The following is a 7,872-nucleotide window of genomic DNA, read 5'->3' on the forward strand; positions in this document are numbered from 1 at the left end:
AACCAACATCTGCTTTATGTTGTTGATATTGAGCTGGAGACCGTTAACCCTGCGCAGTGAAAGAAAGTCTTCAATCGGTCACCAGCACACTCCATGTCATCACCTCCACCTGTGCAGCCCCCTGTTGCAGAATCGTCAGAGGACATCTGCAAGTGACACAGCTTAGATTTGTAGTTGAAGCCTGAGGTGTAGAAGGTGGATAGGCACAGAGACAGTACTGTACCCTGGGTTGCTCGCTACCACATCGGAGTGACAATCCTGAAACCAAATAAACTGTGGTTTGCCAGTTGGCTGGCCCAAAACCAAGTGTCCGATTCTTAGTGACACGGTGTCGACACTGATCTCTTGGCCAAACAATCGAGGCTGGATCTTTACTGTCCATAGTTTGTTTGGCTTGTGTGTCTCTAGGGACTGGAACATCTCTTCTGCAGTAGACTGCGGTCAAGTAGCTTTTGAGCTTAGAAGCCTATCTAGCACCTCGATCGTGTAGAGACCTCTTTTGCTTTGTCCAATGGGCCTTGTATCGAACGCACTCAGAGAAATTCTGCAGTCTGTAGAAGTAAATTTTACTTTAGCAATTAAGCACAGCTGGTGAGCCCTTAGACCCTTTTCGAGATAGTAACATACTGACAAGGTGGACCCGTAGGGCAAAGCTCTGGAATCCCTTGACATCACCATATATTATATGTGGTGCAGTCAGGGTTAAAGATATCTCCTGGAGAGATAACCAGATGTGGCTGGTCGTATTTCAGCTGTAAAACTTGAATGGCTGTTGAAGAACACGATGATGGTGTTCACATTTACATTCATTTAGCAGACACTTCTCTTCAAAGTGATGTACAGCTCACGATTGTTCAGCCATATGAGTTTCTGCAAGCAAGATACGTCAGATATTTCATATGTGTGAACTCAGTTTGGAACAGGTTAATAAATGCCAGATCCAGGCTAGCAAACTTTCTTTCATTACACGTGAAATCAGGCAATAATGGCTCTATAAAGGAGCTGCATGTGTCATCCTGCACAGAAGGATTAGTTCATTTGGATGGTCCCTCTAATAAGGACTGACTGTAAACTGTATAAGCTGGTTTTCTTCAGCCCTGGTGGGAGCTTAAACCTTATTACAATGCCACCCTGAAAAGCTTTCACACTGACATGGGTTGTCTAATGCATTGCGCTGGATGTTTACTCTGGTTATGTAATTCTAATAAATGTCTCCTGGGATAGTTGAAGCGGCGAAGGTTGGAAGCCAGTTTGCAAAATGTTGCTGTTTGGGATGGATCTTCTCCATTGATTCATGGTCTTTTTTCAAGGCAACCTAGCTGAGGTTTAAGGCTACAGTGTGCGTTCTGAGAGAGGGGACAGGTTTGGTGACATGCGGCTGGCAGCAGTAGTTGAAGACAAGCTGTGGCCACAACAGACTACAATATCGATGTGTTGCGCGTTCTGAAGAAGACATTTTAGTTGCTAAACTGTAGTTTGTTTTTTGATTTTGTTAGGAGCGTAGGAATCGGCAGACTGAGGGATTGAATTTAGGATGCAAAAGATACCATGGCTGCTTCCTAATGAACAAACTTCAGTCTTTGCTTCTTTATTGCCCTCCTGCTTTCTTTATCCACCCCTTTTTCCTCCAATGAAGACATGTTCTATTCCAGCTGGTGGTGATGCCGTTGCTGACATTTTTCTTTCTGTGAGATGGCAGAGGTTTCAACTCGCTCTTTGTGACGGAGTCCATCAGTGTCGACAGTGACTTCATGTTAGAAGCTTGAAATGCGGTCTGTTTCTTCACAGGATGTAGACCACGAGTAGCAGAGGGACTCGAAAATGAACACTTAAAAATATTCATTTGAGTCGGAAATGAGTTCAGATGGGTCGAAATCAGTCATTATGGTTTCTAAATCATTACTCTGTGATGGTAATGGCTGAATGTTCAGTCATAATGGACAAAAAAAATCAAATATCCCATTCTCACGGAAGTCATGTCCACCAACAAAAACACATATGCCCACAGACAACACGTAATTCAAAAAAAAAAAAAAAAAATTGGTTTTAACAATTAAAACATTTTGAATGGCTTTTCTTTGATGCTTCTTTGGTGTGTAGTAATGTACAGTAGAGCAACGAATGCATGAAAGCAGTACATGTGCCACAGCAGTCCTTCATATTCCTTTGGGAAAAAGTTACCTCCACATAAGAGATCCACATTTTATAATAATACAACAGGTAAGGCTGATTCCAGTAGGTTATGAAATAGCCTGTGGAACATGTAAGAATTATCTATAATGTCGTTATATGGTTCTTAAAGTAATTAAAAGGTAATGGAACGTAATCAGAACAGATTACTGAAATTATGTAATGATGCAGATTACACAACTGATAGCAGGTTCAATCTCGTAAACACCAATATGCGTGAGAGTACATTCTGAGTGAATTTCTGGTTGTGAGGAATGGGATTTTGGACATTTCAGGTTACTGTATTTGTTACAGAAAAAGCAAAAGGGCCACTGGGAAGTAAAAGGATATGCCTGTTTTGGTTGTTTAAGACAAAGTGTACTTGTTCAAGATTTCTTTTGATATAGGCAACCATTAATTTTTACATTCCAAATTATGTAGTGTTCACAGGTAGGTTGTTACGTGATCTGATGACAGGTTAAGATAAAATGGCACTTCATTAGTCCCTGCAGGAAAATTTGCACACAGAGTGACTTAACACAGAAAAAGTACCAAGGTGCCCTTATAACCAGCAAAATAATAGACAAATAATGAAAATTTCAAATGTTACATTAGACAATAGAACAATTAAACCAGTGAAATGACTCTAAAATATTCAAGGTGCATCACTGCATCTCTGCAGCAAGCAGCTAAGAGGCCCTTGACAATGTGAATAGAGAAGAGATTTTTACAGTAAAAGGCAATGGCCCTATGAGGCGTCCCACAAGGCTACATTCTTGACCCCTTGATGTTTCTGATTCATTTAAATGATCTCCGTTTTAGCTCAAGCTTCCCAATTTTGTTTGCAGGTTACTCAAGTATAATTTTACACAACGATGCAGAAACGTGACGAAATTAAATATGTCTTCAGAGCTATAAAAAAAAACATGTAGCTAAATTCCTTTCTTTGACTACTTCTTTTTCTGCTTTCTCAGCTAATATACTAATGCTAACTAACCATTTTTTCATCATGCCAAATGACATATTTTTGTGGGAAAACAGCTGTTTATAATATTTCGGTTCAGACAAAAGAATGATAACTGCAACCTCAATTTCTGGAAACCTATAAGATGGTTTTGGACACAGATACAAGAGAAAGTGTCAGTGATACTGGCTGCCTTACTCCTCACAAGGCCAAGAGAAGTAAGTGAAAATGAAAGTATAGAAAGAGAGTGCAATAAATGATCAGTCCTAATCCGTGGTTGTGTTGATAATTATATCCTATGACTTATCTGCAACATTTTGCTACTCAGATAAACTAAATTATGAGAAGCCCTGGAGTTTGAAACAAAAATTAGTACTGTCAATATAAACATATCCATGTAAGCACCAAATAACCAGAATATATTAAGCTTTCAAAATGCAAATACTGGTGAACATGTACAAAGTTCTGTTCTGAGTGAAAATTCCTTTCATTCATTACTTTACATTAAACTCGCAGCTCTTTTGTACGTTATTTGATTAATCTCTGTAGCAACTTTCACAGATTATTTATTTTGAGCACAAACTGTGATTGTCTTGCTTTTATGATGACGTATGGAAATCACATAGTAATGGTTTATAACCCTTGTATTATGCACGATGACCATTAACCCCTTACGTGTGTACATGTATTCCTAGTGCTGCTATGATGAATGGGCAGGAATCCATCTGAGAGCCCCTCAGTCTGTGTGTGTGTGTGTGTGTGTGTGTGTGTGTGTGTGTGTGTATAAGGGGATAAGTACTTTCACTGGGTCAAGATAAAAAGTTCTGTTATCGTAGATTTTCTACAATGTTGTTATTTTGTCTTAGTCATCTGATTTAAAGGCCCCCCAGTGGTATGGGGATGGGAGAGGGCAGAGTTCTATACTCTTACATAATTCACCATTATGTTATTTACCTGATGTCTTAGTGTAGTTGTGATTAACCACAGCACTGCACTGAAAAGCAACTAGTCCTGCACACTTCACATTATTTTATTAACTTTACGCTACACTGGGTCCTCAGCTTACAAACTAGGACCAGAAGTCTCTTCGTATCTTGATTAGCAAACCCAACCACTACTACTGTCAGACATTTCTTAACCAGTGAATCCCAGAAAAGAATTTCACATATATTCAAAAATAAATCATGTATGTATTGCTGTTATTATATTATTTATTTGATCCTTCATTGTGCTGCTAAATATTACCATTTAGTGATTATGTAAATTACTTAGCAATGGCACATATGTAGGTTTATGACCCCAAAATTATCTGTAAGATCACCTGTTACGTGCCTTATGTATGAACCCTTGCCTGCGTGTTCATGCATTCCTAGTGCTGCTAAATTTAACGGGTGGAATCCAGCAGGGCCCCTCCTGAGAAAATTTGGTCTGTACCTTCTTGATTGTTCAGTTTTAACAATATTTTTTTTAAAAAAAAAAAACTCTTATATAACATGAAAGTGTATATATCTATACCGGTGGTCCCCGACTTACAGTGGTTCGACTTGCAATATTTTTGACTTTACAATGTTGAGCTGGCAACAGACATTCAGTAGAAACCATACTTTGAATTTTGAATTTAGACTTTTTCCCGGGCAAGCGATACACGGAGCGATACTCGCGATGCTGGGCAGCAGCAGCGAGCCGCATCTCCCAGTCTGTCATGCAGAGGTGTGTATTAGGCGTGTTAAATGCATTTTCAACTTACAATGGGCTCCGCGGGACGCAACCCCATCATGAGTCAGGGACTACCTGTACATATACGTATGTATACAGAGGCAACTGTTATTAATTACTAGGATGTCTCACCAGATATAACTTTAACTTAATATTTAAAAAAGAGACACTGCTTCCAGAAGGTCAATACTGAAAGCAGAAAACCTGCAAAGGATGACATCAAATGAAACAAGGTAATTTTTTCTTAAAAGCAGGTGTTAGTGCATACTTGTTTCCATGGTCGGATACCAGTTCTTTAAATTTTCTCATACTTTAAACATTAAAGAGTGGCATGGTGGCACAAGGAGTAGTGCTGCTGTCTCACAGTACCTGGGTGGCTTGAGAGGATGTGGGTTCGATCCCTGCCCAGTCAGTGTGCAGTTTGCATATTTTACCCGTCTGCATGGCTTTTCCCCAGGTGCTCTGGTTTCCTTCCACAAAGACATGATGTTCAAGTGGATTGGTGACCCTGGAATCACCCATACTGTGCATGTGAAACTGGCAGTGCAGTGGTTAGAGTTGCTGCCTTTAGATCAAAAATTTGCAGGTTTGAATCTCATCTCTGAAAGCAAGGTATTTACCCTAAATTGCTCCAGTAAAACTATCCAGGTGTATAAATGGGTAAATAATTGTAAGTTGCTTTGGAGAAAAGCATCAGCTAAATGGGTGAAAATGACAAAGTCTGTTTTGCTGGTGTATGGATGAGTGACTCATTGTAAGTAGTGCATCAAGCAGTATAAGTCACCTCAGTGAATAAGGTGTGGGCTGATACCACTACATAGTGTTCACTGGAAGTTGCTTTGGAGAAAACTTTCTTATAAGTGTACTCTTCAAAATCCGTTGCGTGTCTTTCTGAGAATCTGAAACAAAGACTTGGAATTAATTTTTTTAAGGTGTAATTAATTTTGATTGATTCTTCTCATCCAGATGCTGGATGCCAGCAGGGAGAAACCAGCAGACGAAGCTCAGGGTCTGACATAAGGATCAGCTGCAGCCCACTGAGTTGTGCTGTGCCTGGTGTGCAGCAAGGTTTCTGGTTATAGACGAGACTGAACCGGCGAGCCTTTGGAAAGCAGAGGCAGTGTGGGTGTGAGTAGGCAAACGAGAAACGAGAAGGCCATCAGGTGGTCAAAGAAGAGGAACCGAGCAGGCAGAGAGACCAGGCTGAAGATGAGGAACCAAGACAGAGAACCACAGAAAGACTAGTAAGAAGAACAGGAGGGCAGCATCAGCTGTGTGCCTCCATGTTCATTAACACAGCTTCGGTCACCTAAAAGTCACCGTAAGCGAAATGACAATGTGAGTATCAATTAAAGTTTGAAAATATGGATTAAAATTAACAATAAGGTTTGAACATTTAAAATGCTGACTGACATTGGAGAATAAATTGTAAATACAAGACTACTAAATGAAATCTGGAAATAAGGACAGGTTTGTAAATATTGACACTTTTTCTGTGCGAATAAACCTAATTCGTAGAAGCTGACAGATTGAAGAAAACACTGGGAGTTTTAAAATACAGAGGTTTGGAAATACTGAATGCAAGCTGACCATGTCAGTCCGATCCTTTATTTGCCTCTATTTTACCGCATGGTGGTATTAATCTACATATTTGCAGAGATTTTGCTTTTAATAAGAAGTATGATGAGTGCAAATGTAAGCAGGAAACTCAATATCAGAATTTCTACACAATTTCACAAGTCTGGGCTGTTCTACTATATGATTAATTAGTACTTATTCATTTAAGTGATGCTTTTCTGCAAAGTAACTTACCGATTACTTAAATTACTGATCCATTTATACAGCTGAGTCATTTTAGTAAGTTTACCAGAGCAATTCAGGCAGGTTAAGTACCTTGCTCAAAGGTATGAGAAACTGGGCCTAAAAAATTAAGAAAGAAAACTTCTTCCAAAAGCAACACTCCATTCGTTCGTTCAGAAAAATCCTGGAAATCTCCAAACTTCCACTCATCAGTGTTCCAGATGGGTCCTAATCCCATGGATAAATGTATGGATACTCTTCTTTAGAAAGTTAAGAATGTACATTTTTATTAAAGGTCAGACAAGTTGGAAACTCAAATCCTTCCAATGCTTTATTGACACAAATGACATCAAAGAGATCCAGGCCATTTTTATGGAGGTGTCAAATCCTTCAAATAAAGGTTTAACTGAATTAGGGAAAGTAATGAAGGTTTCTAAGAACTCCCTAAGCGTGTTTAGAGCATGTGGCTAGTGTATTTCCTTTAATTTCATTATGCTCATTTATTTTCCTTAGATTTCAATTTTAGTGGTTTCAAGTTCACTAAAAATATCAAAATAAAACATCAAAGTATTTTATAAATTTTACTGCTTTATCCAAGACTTAAAAAAACCTAACCTATAAATAAATTGAGGGACGTTTGCAATATCAACCTTTTGATAGTGTAGACAATGAAGTGGCCAGAAGCTGTTAAACATTGCATATTCTTATGGAATAAATCAATCAAGCCTGAGGATTGATTGGGAAGTCGTGGAAATAAAATTTTTTTAGTAATTATAAATTTATTTTCATTTTGATATAAACTTTATATTTTTTATTTAATGCAGCTTTATCCGAGGTATCATGACCATTGAGAGACACCTGTATTGTGAGGCTCTTCCTGCGAATTAGAAGTAGTTGTGACTTTGGATTTACAAATCGAGTTACGAATTGACTTCCAGTCCCAACTGTGTTTGTAACTTGAGGAACCAATGTACTTGGACCGTGTTTTGGTCAATCTGCACTGATGAGGACCTGATCAATAGAAAGCATAGATGCTAATAGCACTATCAACCACCACATGTCAACCTCAGTAAATGACACAGCATGACCACAAAAATGTATTTACTGCTTAATCATTTCAGTTAGTCAAGGTATTCTACACATTATCATCAAAACTCAATATCATGGTGACGAAATCAAGCACGATTTTTTTAAGACATTTTTATTTCTAAAATTTGCAGTGG

Source organism: Scleropages formosus, chromosome 10 (assembly GCF_900964775.1).
Source record: "Scleropages formosus chromosome 10, fSclFor1.1, whole genome shotgun sequence".
Taxonomy (NCBI): Eukaryota; Metazoa; Chordata; class Actinopteri; order Osteoglossiformes; family Osteoglossidae; genus Scleropages; species Scleropages formosus.